The sequence below is a fragment of the Manis javanica genome, chromosome 2 (genome assembly GCF_040802235.1).
Source record: "Manis javanica isolate MJ-LG chromosome 2, MJ_LKY, whole genome shotgun sequence".
Classification (NCBI taxonomy): domain Eukaryota; kingdom Metazoa; phylum Chordata; class Mammalia; order Pholidota; family Manidae; genus Manis; species Manis javanica.
The window spans coordinates 185,021,236-185,041,548 of NC_133157.1; the positions used below are offsets into that span (position 1 = coordinate 185,021,236).

A 20,313-nucleotide genomic window follows, 5' to 3' on the forward strand; every position below is an offset into this window, starting at 1 on the left:
CATTAAACAGCCACTCCAGATGAAAGAGCCATTTGCTTCTAAATTGCATAAATTGTGATTTCTTACTGCTCTCATAACAGGGGCTGCCCTAAAATTGATGTGAAGAGCTTCAAGTTTGCAGTTTCTCCTATTTTCCAAGCCTTGCTCATTTTTCACAGCTCTTGAAATCTCCCTCTCAATTTCAGCCTGCCTGAGTGGGTGAGAGAGCAGAGGAGGGGGTGAGGGTGGAGGGTGCAAATTAGCCCAAGCTAAGAGCAGCCTCGGCAGGAAGCCACAGGAGGGGAGGCCTTGCCAGCTAGAGCTGGTGACCAGGCCAGGTGTGGAGGGTGACAGGGATCACAAGAGAACCTGCCTAAGGTGCAGAGCAGGTAACAACCAATATCTGGCTTGGGTCACTGATGGATGTTTACTGTATTATAAGAAGGAAGGCAGGGCCATGATGGTTCCTAAATCATCAGCAAAGACAAGCTGACACAGACATGAGAGCTGTCAAGTCGGAATAAGGCAAGCCTGTTGGCTTTGTCTCTAGAGTTTGTGTTCTTTAATGCCATCCATGCAGAAGGCTATTAAGAAGCACCCTAGCATTAATCAAAGAGTGCCTCCTGGCTGGGGAGGGGAGTGGGCAAATTGCTTCAGGGAAGGGTAATGACATTCTCTCCCTCTTGGAGGCCACCTCAGCTCACCAGGACGTCCTTGAGCCTGTTGGCTCTGGAAGTGACTTCTACAAGGCAGGGCTGGGCTGACAGATCCTTCAGGAAACTGGATAAAAACAACTTCCCTGCCTGGACCCTCCCTGGGGACATTTCCAAAGGTATAAGTTTGGCCTGGTGTCTATACTAGGGGAGAGATGCTTTAAATAGATGAGGGAGTTAATATCTTTAAGAGCTTAGATCAGCATCCAACCTTATATAAATAACAGTTATTATTATTAGGCAATTTGAGTCCCTCTGGATGTGCCCCCAAGCCCACCTGGAATTGAATAGCATCAATCTGGTGGAAATAATCATCTTTCCCGAGCCTCCATAAATCAGTCTCCACCAGTCTGTCATGATCAGTGTAATGTAGGTTGCAACAAGTTCTTCACTGATCAAAGAGTAAATATTTTCCGCTGATTTATATCTTTTAAAGTAATTAAATTGGAATGGATTTATAGTTGCTGTCTGAATAGTGGAGGAAGTTAGTTACAGCAAACTCTCTGGGAATGACATACAATCCTTGGCATTTCCAGTTACACTGTGTACGGCGGTTCCAGCACATGCGCTGCAGCCACCCCACCTGGGTTTAACTCCAGGCTCCTCTGGATTCCAGCTGTCTCACCTTGGGCAGGTACCTTTGTCTCCTTTACCTCAGTTTCCTCATTTGTGGAATGGAGAATAATAAGAGCATCTATCTTAGAGGGTTGTGGTGAGGATTATGTGTGTTCAGGGGGGTGGAGCACTTAGTACAGTGCCTGGCATGTCATTAGTGCTACTATATTGTCACCCTTTGGAGGTGTTGGATATCACTGGTCATCTGTCTACCAGTAGAAAGATGGGGAACCACTACACTGGATTACCTACTGGTCATTTCATCAGTAAATTGATCAATATTTATCCATGACTTTCTTCTTTGAAAACTGTGCTTCACGTATGGAAAACCAGTTCTTTGTATCCAGGTTTTCCAAGCTGATGATCTGGGGATTAAATGAACACCAAAGTGTTAGCTGCTTACTTTACAAAGATTTGAGGTAGACGTCCTTTCAAAATTCAGCTCCTTTAGTGTGTTCTAAATGTAACTCAATTGAAAGATTGATGTCATGGAATGTTCCAGAACATCCTGTCCTGCCTATTCAATACAAACCAAATTTCAGAGTAACCACACAGCCCTAGAAGAAGGAAAATTCTTTTATATTAAAATTACAGGGGAATTATGGAGGAAATGACAGTTAGAAAATTATCATTTTGCAGCCCCTAATGAAAAACTGCAACAGGTGCTCGTTATCAATAGAAGATAAAAGAGAGATTAATGAAGAACTTTACAACTAGGAGCTCAGGCTATTACCAGCATAAATCACTGTCCGATCTTGTCATCACTAAAAATGCAACCAGACATTGTGTACCTCCAGATACGATGTAAAAATTAAGTAAACGGTGTCACCAATGAAGTACACTTGGGAAAAAACTGAACTTGAGTTTAGTCCAGCCATTAAGTCTACCTTCTAGTCTATAGAAAATACAGTGGGGAGAGGGACACGTTTGAAGTCATTACAAAAAAGGAATCAGTGAAAGAAGCTGACTTGGTTTCTTCAACAGTCAATTACTCATAAAGAAAAATGCAGGGGAGACACGTCTAGATTAAAAGCAATTTAAAAAACACTTAAGAGATATACCCACTAAACACAATGAATGGACTGTTTGGATACTGATTTGACCAAACAGCTATAAAAATAATTTTGATAATTGAGGAAATGTATATGTGGTCTGATATTAGATGATACTGAGGAATTATTGTTAATTTTGGTAGATGGGATGATAACATTATAGTTAGATAAGAATATATACTTTTTGGGGCATTCAAGTTGAAGCTTTGAGGGATAAATGATACGATGTCTGGAGTTTCTTTAAAATATTCCAACAATAAGTAAAATAATCATAGCCCCCCAAAAAGCAGGGGGAGAGGGTAGATGAAATAAAAATGGCCAAATGTGTTGGCTGTTGAAACTGGTGATTTATACGTGGTTGTGTGTATTTTCTGCTTTTGAGTGTGCTTAGAAATATTCACAATAAAAATTTTAAGATAAACCCCAAAATAAACATTATCAAAACAAACATTTCTAATCGCAACATCCAATTCTCTTGCCTCCTTGTCCCCCTGTTATAGGCTAAATCATGCTCCCCCAAATATAGATGTTGAAGGCCTAACCTCAGTACTTTAGAAAGTACTGTATGTGTAGGTAGGGTCTTTAAAGAGGTAATTAAATTTAAAAGAGCTCATAAGAGTAGAAACGTAATCCAATCTGATTGGTGTCCTTACAAGAAGGGGAAATTAGGACACAGACATACAGAGTGAAGACCGTGTGAAGACACGTGGGGTAGGTGGCAAGTCAAGGAGAGAGACCTCAAGAGAAACCAGTTGTGCAAACACCTTGATCTTGAACATCTAGTCTCCAGAACTGTGAGAAAATAAATTTGTGTTGAGCCACCCACTTTGTGGTATTTTGTATGGCAGACCTAGCAAATGAATATACCCCCTTTCCTGCTTGGTTTTCTTTACGGCATTTACCACCATCTACTGCATTACATATTTATCTCCTTACTAGAATGTACATGATGGCAGTAAATTTTGTCTATTTTGCCAACCGTGGAATCCCTAGCCTGGCCCATTAAATACAGAAGCCTGGCTCAATAAATATATGTGAAATGTTGAATTGATGAATGTACATAAATTGTAGATACTTCATGAGTATTTGCTAGGTTGACAATATTTTTCCAGGGTAAGAATTGTCATTTTACCTTGAGAGTTAAGAGGTAGCTCACTCTACCTCTGTTTTCCTACTCCATACTCTAGTCTGTTCCAAATCTCTGAACTTTGCCTACAGACTAAGCATCTTGAGAGTGGGGCTTACAGAGAAGCAACTCTGTATTCTGATTCTCTTCCAGCCTACAGTGAACCTGCGATCTCTTATACATCTGTACACAGAGAAATTTGGGGGAGGCTCCAAACTATTCTAGTGTCTGCCCTATAGGGGTTTGAAGAAGCAGAGTATAAGCAAAGCACTGAAGGGAAAATGTGGCTAGGTGGAAAAAAGAAGAGTAAAGTAAGAACCTACCTATAGGAGGCATCTGTCATATACACTGGTTGCCCACCACCTACTGAAAACCCGTCCTGTGTTTGGAGAAAGTCCTGCCTCATGAGCCCTGGGTCCCAAGGTAGAACATTTTCCCAGGTCCCCTTGCAGCTAAAGCACATACATGTGACCTGGGTTTCACCAATCAGACGCCATACTCACATGAAACTTCTCTTTGAAAGTGAGCAATGCAAGAATGTCAATGCCAGCTAGAATCTATGTTCTGGTGATGATGGTAGAGAGGATTTTGGGCAGTGGCAGGGCTGAAAGGTCAAGTTATTGGTACAAAAGTGTTAATGGTGCTGAAGGCAGTAGAAGCTGCAGTAAACATTTCTGGTCTAAGCAGCAATGTTGTAAACTGGAGCACCAGTGCTGTGGCCAAGGTGACAGCACAGTTCTGCAGGATGGCTGTGACGGCTTCTCCTCAGAACACAGCCCCATGCCTGTTCCTCCCATCCTGATAATTCTAGTAGCTACCCAATACCCTTCATGTAAACTCGTTTTCTACCTAATCAAAGAAATTTAAGTGAAAGGAGTGTGTGTTTGTGAACCACAAAACACATGTCTAAGTCATATCCTTAGAATGAAAACAATTTTTTCATGGTAAAAAATAAAATATACCCTTCTAACCCTTAAATGTACAATTAGTAGCATTAAGTACAATCACAATGTTATACAACCACCACCACTTACCATTTCCAGAACTTTGAGAATGAAAATTTCTAACACGGATTCACGTCTTTGAAGATTCTAGGTTTTTATGTCACTTTTAATTCAAGTTAACAAGCATTCACTGCCTAATTTCTACAACATAATCTCCACAGCTCTGTTGTTTACTGCTGTATTGCCAGTATCTAGTGCTGCCTGAAAAATGTGTGTTTGATAAGGAATGGTCAAGTGGGATTTCTTTAGTCCAGTCCTTGTGCAGTCTGAGCATTGACAGGCATAGGCACATACTGTGTGTGGCCAGGTGTTCTGTTAATGGAGGAAAAAAAGTGGTATTACTGAAGGTATGAATAATTCCCGGCCTGGGCACTCCTGCCCTCTGGGTGTGGGGGGCTAGAAATGCTAATATAAATTTTACCTTTACCTGGGAGGAAGCTAACAAGCTCTACTAAAGACCCCCATGGCTTGAATTATAACCAGTTAGTCAGTTTCTGCCTCTTCTGTCTCTAGATAGGCTTTCAGTGATATAAGAATTGTTAAGCTATTCCAAAGAAAAATTAGTAATAAAACAATACTTGGTGGTAAGAGAGTTGGGGAACCATCAATCATTCATTCAACAGTATTTATTGAGCATCTGCTTTGTGCCGAGTTCTTTACTGGGTACTGAAGTCTCTGCTGCAAACAAAACAGCCTGTGCCTCATACCAAGAGCTTACATAGTAACGGAGAGAGACAGAAATTAAATGTCAGGTATCTGCTAGGAAGTGCTAAAAAGAAAAATAAGACAAGATAAGGGTGGAGAGAGTGACTAGAGGTATATGTTATTTCTGATACAGTCATGATGGAGGATGTCTGAGAAAGTGACATTTGAGAAAAGTGAGGGGATCCTGTAGACATCTAGAGTGTTCCAGACAGAGAGAAAGAAGGTGCGGCAGCTCTGAGGCAGGAAGGAATGTGCTTGACAGATCCCAGCAACAACGAGGTTGGTGTGGCCACAGCAGAGCCTGCTGTAGGCAAGAAGGTCCAAGAGGCAGAAAAAAAATATTTTGTTCTGGAATATCCTGAATAAGTATTGCCAAGACATGGCAGATAAACCTCCTGGGATGTTTTCTTAAAAGCATGTACCCTGCTGTGGGGCAAGGGGGAGCTAGGGCCCGCCTGCCTTCCTCACGGTCTTTCTGATACGTCCCGTCCCTCTCTGGGGTCCTAGCTGTCAGGGCGAATTGCCATTTTTGTTCTCTGGCTTCCCAGGCCTATTCTGTAGTGAGATGGAAACCATTTGTCTGCCTTCTGCAAGTCCCAGGCAGAGTCTTTTCTCGATGCCTGGTCTGGAGTCAATTGTGTTATCAGCAAGTGGGATGCTAGCCTTATCAGCAACGTAAAGATGGAAGTGAGAAGAAAAGGAAAGATCCAGCACGGAAGGACCAAGGGAGGAGAGAGAAGGAAGGACAAAACGCCTGTGGAAGTGCGGAGTGATGAAGATGGCAGTACATAGTACCCCCTGCCATGCCTCAGCCCTGCCTGCCTCTGCTCCCACCTCCCCAGACAATGTTTGCTTGGGCCTCTTGAAAGTGATTGCTTGTGTTTCTGCCTCAGAGTTTCTCATTAATTTTCCTGATATTAAGAGAAAACAAAAGACTGCTGGAGCTGAGCTGAGAGCCTAATAAACACAGTGGGGACCCGTTTTCCTCTTTGGATGCTCATGCCTGTGGAATGCATCAGATTTGAAGCTGGCACCTGCGGCCAGCTGTAGCCACGCATACCCCCCACACAGTAGAACATCTGATTAAATACAAGGGAAATTATGCTGTTTTCTTGCAGCCTGTTCTTTGCTGACACAAATTATTCTTTGATAGAAAACTGAAACTATCAGAATTAGCATGGGAAGGGCACTCTTTCGGGCTGATATGTAATCTCAGGATCCCCAAGTTTCTCAGACTTCTGTAAACTCATTTTCTTATAATATCCAAATTGAATAGCCTGAATCCTTGTTCTGACTGCAGGAGGCCAGTCCCCTCCAGACATTTCTGAAGAAGTCTGGCAAGTGCTTGCATGTCCTGGGTGTTGTTTGTCACTTACCTGCACCTCCCCACCTCCGGACCTCTCCCTCATGCACCTTCTGCTTTTCTGCCTAGAGCTGTCCCTCCCCACTCTTTTCCATACTATATTCTCTCTTTGCTCTGCTTCATCCTAAGTGTGGGCACAGCCCCCTCCTCTGTTTCCCACTCAGCTCCAAAACCAAGCTGGTGTGTGTGCAGGCAGAGCTCAGAGTCAAAATACATAGCAACTGCTGTGGCCCAGGGAATGGCCAATCAATCCTGAAGGACCCTCACTGTGTCAGGTGTGGATCACTGGGGAGGTCAAGGGGTCGTGGGGCTGGGGCCAAAGTGGGGGGGGGGGTGGACAGAGAGAGGCTCAGGACAGAGGCTACTAACCAGGATGAGTTATGTTAGTATTTAACACCAAATATAGCTATACAGTGCACACTCACTAGTCTTGGATAGACCATTTGCTGGAGGAGTGAGCATTTTGCTGGGACAACTTAAAATTAGGTCTCAAACATAACAGTAGCCCATCTGTCATGCCCCATTAGAAGGAGCCACTCACCACTGGTAGTCTCTCTCCTGGGGCATCAAGAGGCCACCATGATTCTGGGGTCTCTTCCCTCAAGAAACAAGTTCCCTCTCAATATGCTTTCATGCTCAAGTCTAGGATTCCTGTCTCACTCAGCTCAAACATTTGTCAGGGAAAACTGAAAATCCCTTCCCCCGAACAACCAAAAACACTCTCCAAGGTGGTCAGTCATGATTTTACTTCATCTACCAAGAGTGACTTCAGCCCAGGTGCCCTCAGATTTGCACAGCCAAAGTACCATGGAATGTTTTCTCGACAGCAAAGCAGTTTTATCCGAGGATGAATTCTGACCTCACCCCTTAGAGCAAGGGGTACAATGTACAATTTGTAGCCATCTTTAAAATAGCATTCTGGGATTTCTACCTTAGACATGGAAAGCACTTAGCCTGTGCCTGGTAGATAAGAGACACTTATACATGATACTTTAGTGATGTGATATTTTTGTCCATCAATCTTTAGCCACACCTCCTAGTCATCACACCTAGTTTCTTAATAAATTATTAAAGAAATGGATTCATTTCCTCATTCACCTGTTCAACAAATATGTATTGAGAGCTGATCATGTGCTAGGCATTGTGCTTGTTTGGGGAAAATGAACAAGAGAAAGATCCCTACTGCAGAGCTTGCATTTTAGTGGGGCAGACACAATCACAAAATAAGTAAAACGTATGCGAAGTAGTAACAAATGCTAAGACGCTAAAAAGCATGAAGGATGACTCAGTAGCACTGAGGGGATTTTAGATTCCAATTCTGTGTGATTTTAGAGAACAAGGGAGGACCTCCAGGAGGAGATGACATTTGCATGAAGACTGCAAGGAGGGGAAGGGTGAACTATGCTGATTTCTGGGCATAAGAAGGGGAAGAGAACTCACTACACATGGCATGTAAAACCGATGACACCGAGAAGCCCTGGAGTGTATTGATGATTGAATTGCACTTGCACGAGCGCTCTAGTGGGTCCTCAGTTTTCTCTTCCATCAGGTAAGATGAGTTTAAGGAAGAGCTACTCTACCTACCTTTCAGTGCTTTTGGCGACCACCACATTTTCCCTCCCATCTCACTGAGCTACAGGGGGATAAATAGCTCCAGCACAGTAGTGTCAGGCTATTAAACTTATGGTTTGTTTATGGCAGGAAATAAAAACAAATCTAACATTCTCTTGGTGCCTTGCATTTTCACCAGTAAATTAATCTCAGATGGTAAATTGTGGGCCGCTTTTATGTACCTGAATCAAGTACAGCTGTTCCAAATAAGCTCATATTGAAATAACCCAATAATGACTGTTTGCTCTCATTTCCAGAGCATATGTGCCTGGGTGGTTTTGTTACCCACAAACCCTGACTATTGCCGTAGCAACGAATGTTTAGATTTAGGCTGATAGAAGCCTGTGAGAAAAGATCAATTTTTAGAGGATTTCAAGGTTGAAAAACAGTTTTCTGTTCTAGCAGCTCATGTTCCTGTCATATCTTGTGCCCTTTGAGTTTGGAGATAGCATTCTTAATGATAAGGTTCACTAGTGTGGCTCTGACAAAACAGCCCAGAGCCTGTTTGGTGATCGATCTGTGGCTACGACCACAGTTACTTGTAGGGAAGGCTGCTGGGTGGAACTCTGCCTCTGTCTGGAATGTCCTCCAGGGGGGTCATCTTTGGGAGGAGACACCATCCCATTCTCAGTAGCCATGCACCTGCCTCCAGGCTTTGCCTTCCTTCTTTCAGCCGTGCCCTTCAATAGTTTCACTAAATTACCTGCCGTAAGAAAGTATTGACTGAATCTTTGGTTCATCCTGGTAAAACTCACACAGAAGAACCGAGTTCTAATTCCAGCTTCCTTGAGTTTGGGGAGTCATTTTGTTTCTGTGAGCCACAATTTCCCCATCTGTAAAATGGGAAGAATGATACAAACCTCATAGGGCTGTGGGGTCGATTAAATGAATAATGTACATGAAATATCTCACATGATGCCCAACTTGTAAGTAAATCATAGGCACCATTATTTTAGTTATTTTGAAGATCAAATGAGATCACAGTTGTGGACATATTTGGACTTTGTAAAGAGTCACTGCCCCCCCCACCATCGTCGAAGATCTCTGTCCTCCCTGAGTAATTACAGCTTGACACAGCTGAGCATCTAAAGGGCACGTAAGTCATCTTCTTTGCTATAATCTGCTACAGTGCAGTACATGAGACTAAAATCAGAAGCCTTCTGTTCTAGCCACAGCTCTCCACTAGAACTTAGAGAAGTCATTTAAACTCTCTGAGACTTATTTGACTATCTATAAAATGGGAAAGTTGGACTCCTAAATTTCCAGTGCTCAAAAATTTTACAACTCCATGTAAAGTGAAGGCAAGAACAGGAACTGTGGATACAGAGGTCTGGGAAATGAGAGACCAGGCAGGTGTCCACTTCAGCCCTGGCTTCCCGTTATGCCTACCTTCAGCCCCACCCTGCAGCCAGCCAGCCAGATCTGTCTGACAGGAAAACTTGATGTCACTTGGCTGCTTAAAATCTGTCAGTAACTGCCCATTGCTTTCAAAATGAAATCTGAATTCTATGGCATGGCACGTTAAGGGCAGCTTGTAACCATGAAACATTAGGGACCACATATGTTTCCTAATGTGAAAATAAGTAGAACTCAAACTGTAATATCTCCAATAGTTGGAGTATTATTCACAAATTAAAATAATATTATTCACAAAATAAGTAACATGTAAAGTGCTTATAATGAAACAAGTTTAAAAATGCAAGGCAAAAATACTTTATGTATAATATGATTATAACTGCTAAATAAGACAAAAGTAGCTTACTTTTTAAAAAAGATTGAATTTTTAAAACCCAAAATAGGAATAGTATTTTTCCTTTGTAACTATTCTTCGCAATTTTTTTCTTTAATGAGAGCAATTATTTTTTTATAAATGTAGTTCCATTTTTCTTATTCTAAAATACAGCATGTTCATTTTAGAAACTTTGGAAAATCCAGCTAAGAAAACAAAACCAAAAACTACCCGTATGCCCCACCTCTCAGAAACAACAACTGTTAAATTCTCTTGTATATTTTTGTTCTTGTATATATGTAAATGAACATATATATAAGAATATACATATATATATATGTAAGTATATATAGATACACAGAAGAAATTTCTTGTATTTATAAGACAGTTTAACAGTAGTTTCATATACATATGAAAATTTTTTAAATTATAAAATGTGTGGTACCAGAGTAGACAAAAACAGGTAAGCAGTACTCTTTATAGATTCTCATAATGAGGCTCCCTCCTATCTGGGTGTAACACATCTCATGTAAGGGTTACTTGCATTTTCTACCCTGTGGCAGCCCTTTTTCCCACCTCCAGGATTCACATGGTGGCATGTGCTTCTGGGTCCCAGAAGAAGACAAGTATTTTCTGTGTGAACATTTAGTTGCCTTCTTATTTTCATTTCACTCTTAATCCTGAGAATCTAACTTTAGAACTCTCAACATAACAGAGACATCAGTCAAGGATATCTGGTTGTCTACAAGCCTGAGATCCTGGCCTTCTTCATGAGCTCTATTTCTTTGGGTTTCTCACCAGGTGGCACCTGCTGTTCCTATGGCTGAAGGAAATGAAGAGTGAATAGAGGATGAGGCTGTCTTCTGCGGACCAAGCAGCCAGAGCTCACAGCTAGGTAACTGGAGACATGAATCAAGAATGGCAACACACTCATTTGTGCCGACAAAGATGGTTTCACCAAAATTGGAAGTTGGTAGGAGACTTTTATAGAAACTCAGTCCACTCACTAAGCCTGATCCTACCGGGAACCAAGCTGTGGGGCTTGCCCAGCCGAACCATGAAACAAATACATTCATTCAACAACTCCTTGAATGGTGACCATATAGTAGATGTGCCAGGCACCAGTGAGATCCCTTCGGGCAGTGAAAATGCCCACTCCTCTCAAAGAAAGGGTAAACTTGAGGACTTGGTTCTGTGACAGGCAGAAGGAATGGTTTCCTGGGAGAGGAAGTGACATGTGGAAAGGTGGGGAAGAACTTTGCATGTTTAAGGAACTGAAGTATGACCAGAGTAGCTTCAGAGCAGTGAAAGGAAGTGGCAAAAGGGGAATTCGCAGGGGACTAAAGCCATGGTGAACAGCGTGGGTTTCATTCTCAGGGCAGCGGAGAGCTGCAGAAGGAGTCCAGACACAGTAGAAGCACCTCTGGCTTCCCTCTCGCCCCTCTCCAAGTTGTCCATTCCCCTGTCTGCCCCCTCACTCCCACCACATTCTTAGACCCTCTTCTCAGATGCCTCAGTTTCGAAGGTAACTTTCAACCATGAAAGGAAAATGCCAGAGGCATGTCCAGGAGTTTGCACTGTAATGGTAGTCAAAGCCCTCAGACCAGAGCTGATTATATGACTACAGAATTGTAGGCACTGGCCAGGAGGTAGGAGAGAATTGGTGGAACATTCTTTAAACATGGACCATTATTCCAACTCTGATCACACAGTTCACGAAGGGTTGGACTGGTCTCAAAGGAGGCCAAGAAATCATGTGGTTCCCTTTTTCCTGAAGGGGATCTGCAGGACTAGCCCCACAGAGAGAGCAGGATTCAAGTCCCAGGGTCTTAACAACAAAGAGAAGGGATCCTGGAGTTCGCCTGGGCCGTAGCCCACATCACCCAGGTTCTTCTCGAGGGTGGGCTCAACTATCTTCTTCATTTTCCTTCAGATTTGAATAATTGGTGTCTTGTTATGTTTTCCATCCCTTGCTCACCTTCTCAGAGGGGCTAATCACTGGAGAAAGAACCAGCACAGTTCAAGTAATCCACCAATGAGACACCTAGTCTTGGTGTCATCAGAAGTAATCTGTGTTCCCAATGAGATATCATCTCACACCAGTAAGGATGGCTACCATCCAAGAGACAAACAATAAATGTTGGCGAGGTTGTGGAGAAAGGGGAACCCTCCTACACTGCTGGTGGGAATGTAAATTAGTTCAACCATTGTGGAAAGCAGTATGGAGGTTCCTCAAAATGCTCAAAATAGAAATACCATTTGACCCAGGAATTCCACTTCTAGGAATTTACCCTAAGAATGGAGCACTCCAGTTTGAAAAAGACAGATACACCCCTATGTTTATCGCTGCACTATTTACAATAGCCAAGATATGGAAGCAACCTAAATGTCCATCAGTAGATGAATGGATAAAGAAGATGTGGTACATATACACAATGGAATATTACTCAGCCATAAGAAAAAAACAAATCCTACCATTTGCAACAACATGGATGGAGCTAGAGGGTATTATGCTCAGTGAAATAAGCCAGGCGGAGAAAGACAAGTACCAAATGATTTTACTCATATGTGGAGTATAAGAACAAAAGAAAACTGAAGGAACAAAACAGCAGCAGAAGCACAGAACCCAAGAATGGACTAATAGTTACCAAAGGGAAAGGGACTGGGGAGGACGGGTGGGAAGGGAGGGATAAGGGCGGGAAGAAAAGAAAGGGGGCATTACGATTAGCATGTATAGTGTTGGGGGGGGCATGGGGAGGGCTGTGCAACACAGAGAAGACAAGTAGTGATTTTACAGCATCTTACTATGTTGAAGGACAGTGACTGTGAACTTGGTGACAGTGATTTTACAGCATCTTACTATGTTGATGGACAGTGACTGTGAATGGGGATGTGGGGGGCACTTGGTGAAGGGGGGAGCCTAGTAAACATAATGTCCTTCATGTAATTGTAGATTAATGATACCAAAAAAAAAAAAAAAAAGTGGATGTACCATACTACACTCCAAACCACAATCATGTGTTTTACAATTGCTCTACAGCCTCTCCATCATCTGGTTTTGTCAGCCCTTATCATTTTAGCCATTAGATGGTGTGTAGTGATACCTCATTGTAGTTTTGACTTGCATTTTCCTGATAACTGAGAGCGTTGAAGACTTTTCATGTACTTACTCACCATTTATATATCTTCTTTTGTGAAGTGTCCATTCTAGTCTTTGGTCAATTTTTAAAGATTGTGCTGCTTGTCTTTATTATTGAGTTGTAGGAGTTTATATATTCTGGGTACAAGTCTTTGTCAGACAAATATGTTTTGAATATCTTGTCTTATTCTATGGCTTGCCTATCTATTTTCCTGATGGCAGTTTTGATGAGCAGATGTTTTAACTTTGATCAAGTCCATCTTCTCATTTTTCCTTTTATGACTTACGTTTTCTATGTCCTTTCTAAGAGATCTTTAAGTCACAAAAATCTTCCCCTCTGTTTATTTTGTTTTCAGTTTTACTTTGAGGTCTATAATCCATGTTGAATTGATTTTGGTGTGACACAGGGTCAGGTTCTTTGTTTTCATATGGATACACATTTGTTCAGCACCCTTTGTCAAAGCCTTTTAACTCTGCACATTTAGCTGCTTTGGCATCCTTGTTCAAAACCAAGTGACAGTGTATGCGTGGATCTCTCTCTGAACCTTCTATTCTCTTCTATGGATTTATCTGTCAATCCTTTTGCCTTCTTATTTTGTAATTCACTTTCAAGATTTTTTTTTTTGCCTTTCCAAACAAATTTTTAAATCATCTTCACTGGGATTACAGTGGATCTTTAAATAAGTTTGAGCAAACATTATAATAATGCTGATGCTTCCAATCTGTGATTTTTTTCATTCCATTTTTAATTTATTCAACTTACTTAGGTCTTTTGAATTCCTTTTGCCTTGTTTTATAATTTCAATGTAGAAGAATTTCATGTATTTAGTTAAACTTATCACATATTTAGTTAAATTAAATGTTTGATGCTATTATAAATGGTGTCTATTTTTAAGATTTTCTTATTCACTCCTAATGTACAGAAATACAACTGGTTTTATATATTGTGATATCCCAAATTCATTTATCAGTTGTAGTATTTTTTTTTCCTTGTAGGTCTCTTAGTTTTGCTTATGTATACAAATAATCAGTTTAAAAAAAAAACCCCTTCTACCCACAGGGTTAGTATTTTTCCAGACTTTAGAACAAACTCAAGAATCCAGCTTTACTTTTTCTTCTTGGCATGGGATGAAATTTAACTTGCATAGTAGTTATTAGTGCTGTTTGCCAAGTACTTCTAGTCCTTCCACATTCTGGAGACAGCTAGCATTGTACTTCTTTGATATGTCATGGTTCGGTGGGGCTGTGTGACTGGTTTCAGCAGATAAGTGAGTGCTAAAATGATATGTATCACTTTTGCAGTAGGGCACTGAACTACTACAAGTCTCCAGAATTCTCTTTTTTTCTCTATCCCATTAATCAATGATGCTTGAGGTGAAAGCTACTCCATCTGCCTGGATCTCTGAATGTCTACAATGAACAGAGCCCCACCCCCCACAACCCTCCACAGACCCACAGTGGACATATGGCTTGAGATAGAAATAAAATTCTGTTGTTTCAAGGCACTGAGAATTAGGAATTATTTGTTATAGCAGCATTACCTAGCCTATCCTGACTGATTTAACTTGAATGAAGTTTTAAAAGAGAGATGGCTAAGCAAAATGATAGGTGGAGGCAATAAAGGAGAACACATTGTTTTTCTTCTCTGAGTGAGACAAAGGACATATACCCCCAGAGAACCAGCAGTGAGCTGCAGCCCAGAATCTCATGCAGGTCTTATGTACAACCAGATCCCCAGTGCCCAGAACATAGTAGACAGTTAAAAAGAAAAGTGCTGGCTTGCATTCAATTAAGCCAGTGTTCTTTCAGTTCATGCTTTGTAAGGTAGCAGTGCAGCATTTCCCTTTACTTTCCCCCCACTACCTTCTCCTTGCTTGCAAACAGAATGATAAAAAACATTTTCCTAGAGACTTGTTGGGAAAAATTGTGCTAATTACAAAACACTTTGCAAAATGTGAAATCCTATCTAAGTGGCAATTTTCTCCATTGCTCTGCCAATTGTAATAAATATTGTTTTAAAGCTGAAAAAAAAAGTAGTAGTCTGTGTTCCATTTTCATGAGAAATACACCTAAACCTTGAATGACTGAGCTGAACTTCATGGCATTATCTTCCTGTTAGTCTTATGCAGGGTTTTTCCTTAATATGGGAAGTCCCCTCCAAATCTCTGAAATCTTATGCGGCTGCTACGATTTATCTTTTAGGGAAATTTTGATGTAATAAAGTGGTCATCTGTAGCCTTAAAACAATGTCAAGTATTATCTGGTGGATTTCAGATATCCCAGATAGATCTATTTTTCTCTCATACATATCCCCCTCATCCCCCTTCAGAACACCAGCCTCAGCTTGGCACCATGGGACTCTTAAGTCATCTGCTTTCAGCTCTGAGTGCCCCATTTCCTACCCCAGCCTGCACAGGGCTAGTATGGTGATGTTCCACTTGCTCGGTAAAAAGTTAAATGTCACCCTCTGATGTTTACTTGCTTTGAAGTTTCCTAACCATGGTACAGGAGGAAACTTTTCTGTCTCCATCAGACTCCTCCTCACCCCCGTTCTGTGTGCAAACAGGCCCTTCTGGTGATTGCACGCTTCTGTCCTTACACCCATTTTGCTGTAAATTTTCTTATTGACTGAGTAACAGAAATAGCAATAATACTTACTCAGAACTTACTTTGAGTCAGACGCTCTAAGCACATTTGGATGGATTCTCCATTTCAACCCCTCATGGCAGGTGTTTGGGTCAAAGCAATCAGGAACTCTTTTACGGGCAGGGAAACCGAGGCACGGGGAGGCTAAGGAACCAGTCCAAGGTCGTCCAGCTACCAAGAGGCAGACCCTGTGCCCCGAACCACTGGGATTTTACTCTCCTGTCTCTCATTTTCCTCTTTCCCATCTACCTCCTATGCAGCTACATTCAGCCAGCAGTACTGTGTGGCAAGCACAGCATCAAGCTTGTGGGGTTCGGGGATGGATACGCTGAAACCCGTGCCTGTAGGATAATAAAGGGGACACACGCAGACACTATGCACTTGAGTGTGGGGGGGAAGGGAAGGGCAGGCCTGGATACAAGGCTGTGAGGCTTTGAAAGGCAAACTGAAGCCTTTGATACCTATCTACAACACGGACGTGGGCGTATGAGATTAAGCTGTAAACTGTGGGCTTCCCTTCCACTCTCAGATATTGTTTTGTTTGTTTCCTTCTGTCTCTTTCTTCAGTTCTTGAAACTTCAGGGTTTTTTGTTTTTTTCCTTTTGCCCCAGGAGAGCAGTTTTTAAACTTAGCCATGCATTAAAATCATCCTTTGCAGCCATAGTTTTCCTCCTGGCTATGGGGCTGACCCATTGTTCAGTCCCCCTCATGCTGGGAGGTGGCATGTGCCTGAGACTGGCTGGTAGAATGGGGGTTGGAAACAATGCCCGTCACCTCCAAGCCTGGCCCATAAGCCTCCCTAACATCTTCCTCCTTCCTCCCCTGTCCCAAGATCCTGCAGAGGCTCTGGGGCTCCAGTGTATGCTTAAAGAATCATTGACCCAATACATCTGTTTTAATCACCAACTGGTTACCAAGGCTACAGTGAAGTTACCTGGCTTGCTGTTTCTTGGGGGCTACAAATGCAGACTGTTATTTTTCTCTTTCAATTTTTCTCTTAGAAAATCCTCCTTCAGCCAGTGTTTGCTATTGGATTTACCCATAAGCATATAAGAGCTGTGGGTGTTTGAGGGCCCTAACATGCATTGGAATGATCAGGAATAAAATCATTTTCTCTCTCTTAGGACTAGAGACATGTCCTACTATATGAGGGCAGAGACCGTGAGAGTGACCCCACCCACAATAACAAAAGTTATATAAATATAAATATTTTGATACAATGCAATAAACAAATACATACATATATGAACACAATAACATTCAAGCATCTAGTATACACCAAGCACCATGCTGAGTTCTGTATGCAGTATCTCATTTAATCCTGACAACAGTCCCAGGAGGCAAGTCTTATAATTATCCTATCCCACAGACAAAATCAAGGCCCTGAAAGTGAAATTACTTGCCCAGGGTCACATGGTGAAAAAAGAAGTCAGGATCAAAAGGCCATTGGACCCCTATGCTCATAGGACTAACCCCCGTGTTCAGGGCCTTCACACACCTGTCCCAGTCCCCAGGTCCCCAACCCCCTGCCACACTGTCTCATGCCCTCTCTCTGTGGTTCTCTTCAGTCCAGCCTGGCTGCACTCCCCTGGCCCTGCTCACCACACTTTCTGTAATTAGAATTTAGTCAATTGGAACAAAGTGCCTGCACCTGATGATTCTCCCTAGTTTTCTCTATGCAGCTTGAGATTCCCCAGCACCAGGGCAACCAGATTCTTGGATGCAACTGAAAGCTAAGCAAATGCCCCAAAGATCCACATGCTGGTAAATGGTTCCCCCCAGCAGCATCCAGTCTTTGCCCCAGTTCTCACCAGCCTCCCTCTCGTCATTCAGGGCCATTTTAGTCATTAAAAAACCTTCAAGAGCTTACATAAACACTTAAGACTCTTCTGAAATAAAGTGTAGAGAACACCAGAGTAGGAAAAGAAAACTGCAAAAACTGAGATTAGTGTAGGTATGATTAAATGCTTATGAAAATATCATGCTAAACTTGATGAAAAGTTAAAGTAGGAATTCATGAAAAATTCATGATGGTTTAAAAACAATAAGCCTTGCTTTTCTGACTTTGTGAAGGTTTCTAGTCTGCATAATGATTATTGAGAAATCATGGCCAGTCATAAATTGGATATATTCCTTGTAGGCGAATCATTTCAAAAGCAGAATTTTAAGTCTAATTTATCATTCTTTACAGACAAAACAGATAATTTGTTCAAACTGGCCAAATGTTGAACCCATGAGACATGAGGGCTCTCTAGCATGTTTGATAGGATATGGGGTGGAGAGTCCCTTAAAATTCCTTGGACTCATACAGCTTCTCAAACCTTGAGAAAACTCAGCATGGGCAAGAAACAGCCAGCATGGAGAGGGAAAGGGTGGCCCTGGCGGGGGCACCTCTCAACCTTGAAGGAAGAGGCTCCAGAGAGGAAAAAGCCTTCTTGAAGGAAATGCAGCATTTACCCAGCTAAACCATCTCAGGAAAGAGGGACTGTTTGAATGTGTCCAATAGATTCCAGCTGCCCAACTGGAAACCAGCCAAGAAAAGCCTGCACCCCATCTCCCCTCACTGCAGGAAGGAGATTGGGAGGTTTGTGTTTTAAAAGCAGGGGAGTGAGAGGGGTTGCAAAGTCCTGGTGTTATTCTTCGCCCTTGATGGCCTTGGGATGGGCCTTCCTTATCCTTCACTGCTGGCCCAAGAGTTCATGTAAACTTGGAGGCATCGAAAATCCACATCTGTTTTCTTATCCATGTCCTGGAGAAGGGGGAGAACCCAGCTGCTGTCTCCTCCACATCAGGACTGGAGCAGGGGCAGCTCTGTGGGTCTGTGATCAAACTGGAATGCAGGAGTTAATCGGGAAGCCGCCTTTGTCCTTTGCCTCAGCACTCAGCAGCCCTCCATAAGGCCAGAGCACCTCCTGGGGTTCAGGGGCCAAGCCTTGACGTGGCAGTCTCAGGACCTCGATTTTCTTACTGGAAAGTGAGGATACTAATTCCTGCCACCCTTTCCTCTTGGAACGTTTGGGCCAGGATGGGATAACAGACATAAAATTGCTTTCTAGATTTAAAGCTTTAATGCTCAGTGTGGCCCTCAGACCAGCAGCCCCAGCCTCACCTGACGGCTTGTTAGAAATAGTCTGGAGCCCTGCCCCAGAGGCAGGAAGCTGAGCCTGCATTTTAACACAGTCCCAGGTGGCTTGTATGCAAATTAAAGTTGGAGGAACACAGATATAAAAGAACGTTGCAAGTCTTACCTTATAGGTTAGTCCTGGGTAATGATCTGTTGAATGCCTTTTCCTGTTACCTCTGTGAAGTCAGGCCCCACGCTGGCTTCTCTCCCAGTGCAGCCCACTTTTTGGCTTAGTGCCTGAAATACAGTAAGCACTCAGTATTTGTTAATTAATAAGTCTTACATCCTGTGTGACTGACCCTAGTGGGAGGTAGGAATAGACAGTGTTCTAAACTTACGTCCCAGGGAGACTCGCCAGCCCCCGGAGGTGATATCCCGGTTCTGATACAATGCCCTCTGAGCTGCTGCAGGGGTTCTCAAATCTTACCACACATTGGGATCACCTGGAGGCCTTGTTAAAATGCTGCTGTGCCCCAACCCCAGAGTTTCAACAGGTGGGGTGCTCCACGTGGTGCTGATGCTGTGTGGCCTGGTACCATGGTGGTGATAAGGAAAATATTCAATGCAGCCGTCAAGGTCAACAAATCACTTTTTCCCTCCAGTTGGCACTTTTTTCCTCCAGCTTCCTCCTGCCTTCCTCCAGGCTCCTCTTTTGCCCTGCACATGCCCAAATGCCACATATCAAAATAATGTGAATTGCTCCCCTTGCCTGTGCTCAGGGCTCAGACCTTGGGAGATTACTCCCCTCTGAGCCCGCTGGTGTAAAATAAACATCAACACTCCAAGACCTCCGAGTGCCACTTGGTTCTTCCGTCAGTGACCCAGTCCAGGTTTTCCAGTATTTTCCATAACAGTGGCACTGGAATAAGGGTCCCTAAATTTTAAATGTGGAGTATGAGGCATTCACAGTGACCAAAATATCAAATTGGCAGGAAAGCATTTTCAGATTGAGGGATGTGATTGCTCTTTAAGGCCCTGGCTCCTCTTTCAGGAGGCTGGAGCAGCCCGAGAAGGGGCAAGGACAGGGTGCCAAGGGGCCAGGGGATGGGTGGCTGGTGGCCACAGGGCTATGATTTGGGGCTTACAGGCATGGTTTCAGGAACTGGCTGTACATCAGCATCACTCGTAAGTTAAAGGCTGCAGTTTCCTCCCCATTCCCAACTCCTGAATCAGCAGGGGTGGTCTCTGGGGTCTGCTCAACATACTGCTCAGAACAGGGCCTCCTGGGTTATTTGCTACCAAACAGTAAGAGCCATAACAGCCATTTCCTCCCTGCTAGGCCTTGAGCTAAGTACTTTATATCTATTGTCTCCTACTATTGTTGCAATAGCCCATGAGGTAAGTGTAGTAGTTTTGTTGCTGGTATAATAAATTACCTCAAACTCAGTGGCTTAAAATAACACAACTGTATTATCTTACAGTTTTGGAGGTTTAGAAGGCTGATACGTATCTCACTGGGCTAAAATCACAATGTCAGTGAGGCTGCATCCCTTTCTGGAGGCTCTAG

General features: G+C 42.8%; 1 long non-coding RNA gene across 1 annotated transcript in view; it reads right to left on the bottom strand.

Moving 5' to 3' along the window:
- LOC118967891 (uncharacterized) overlaps positions 1 to 19,529 on the bottom strand; it is a 36,352-nt gene extending 16,823 nt beyond the window's left edge. Inside the window, exons 1-2 of the long non-coding RNA XR_012124189.1 lie at positions 19,234 to 19,529; positions 18,931 to 19,043 (exon numbers count right to left, since the gene is read on the bottom strand). This is a non-coding gene — a long non-coding RNA (uncharacterized lncRNA). The remainder of the gene's footprint in view (positions 1 to 18,930; positions 19,044 to 19,233) is intronic.
- Positions 19,530 to 20,313: the final 784 nt, after the last annotated feature.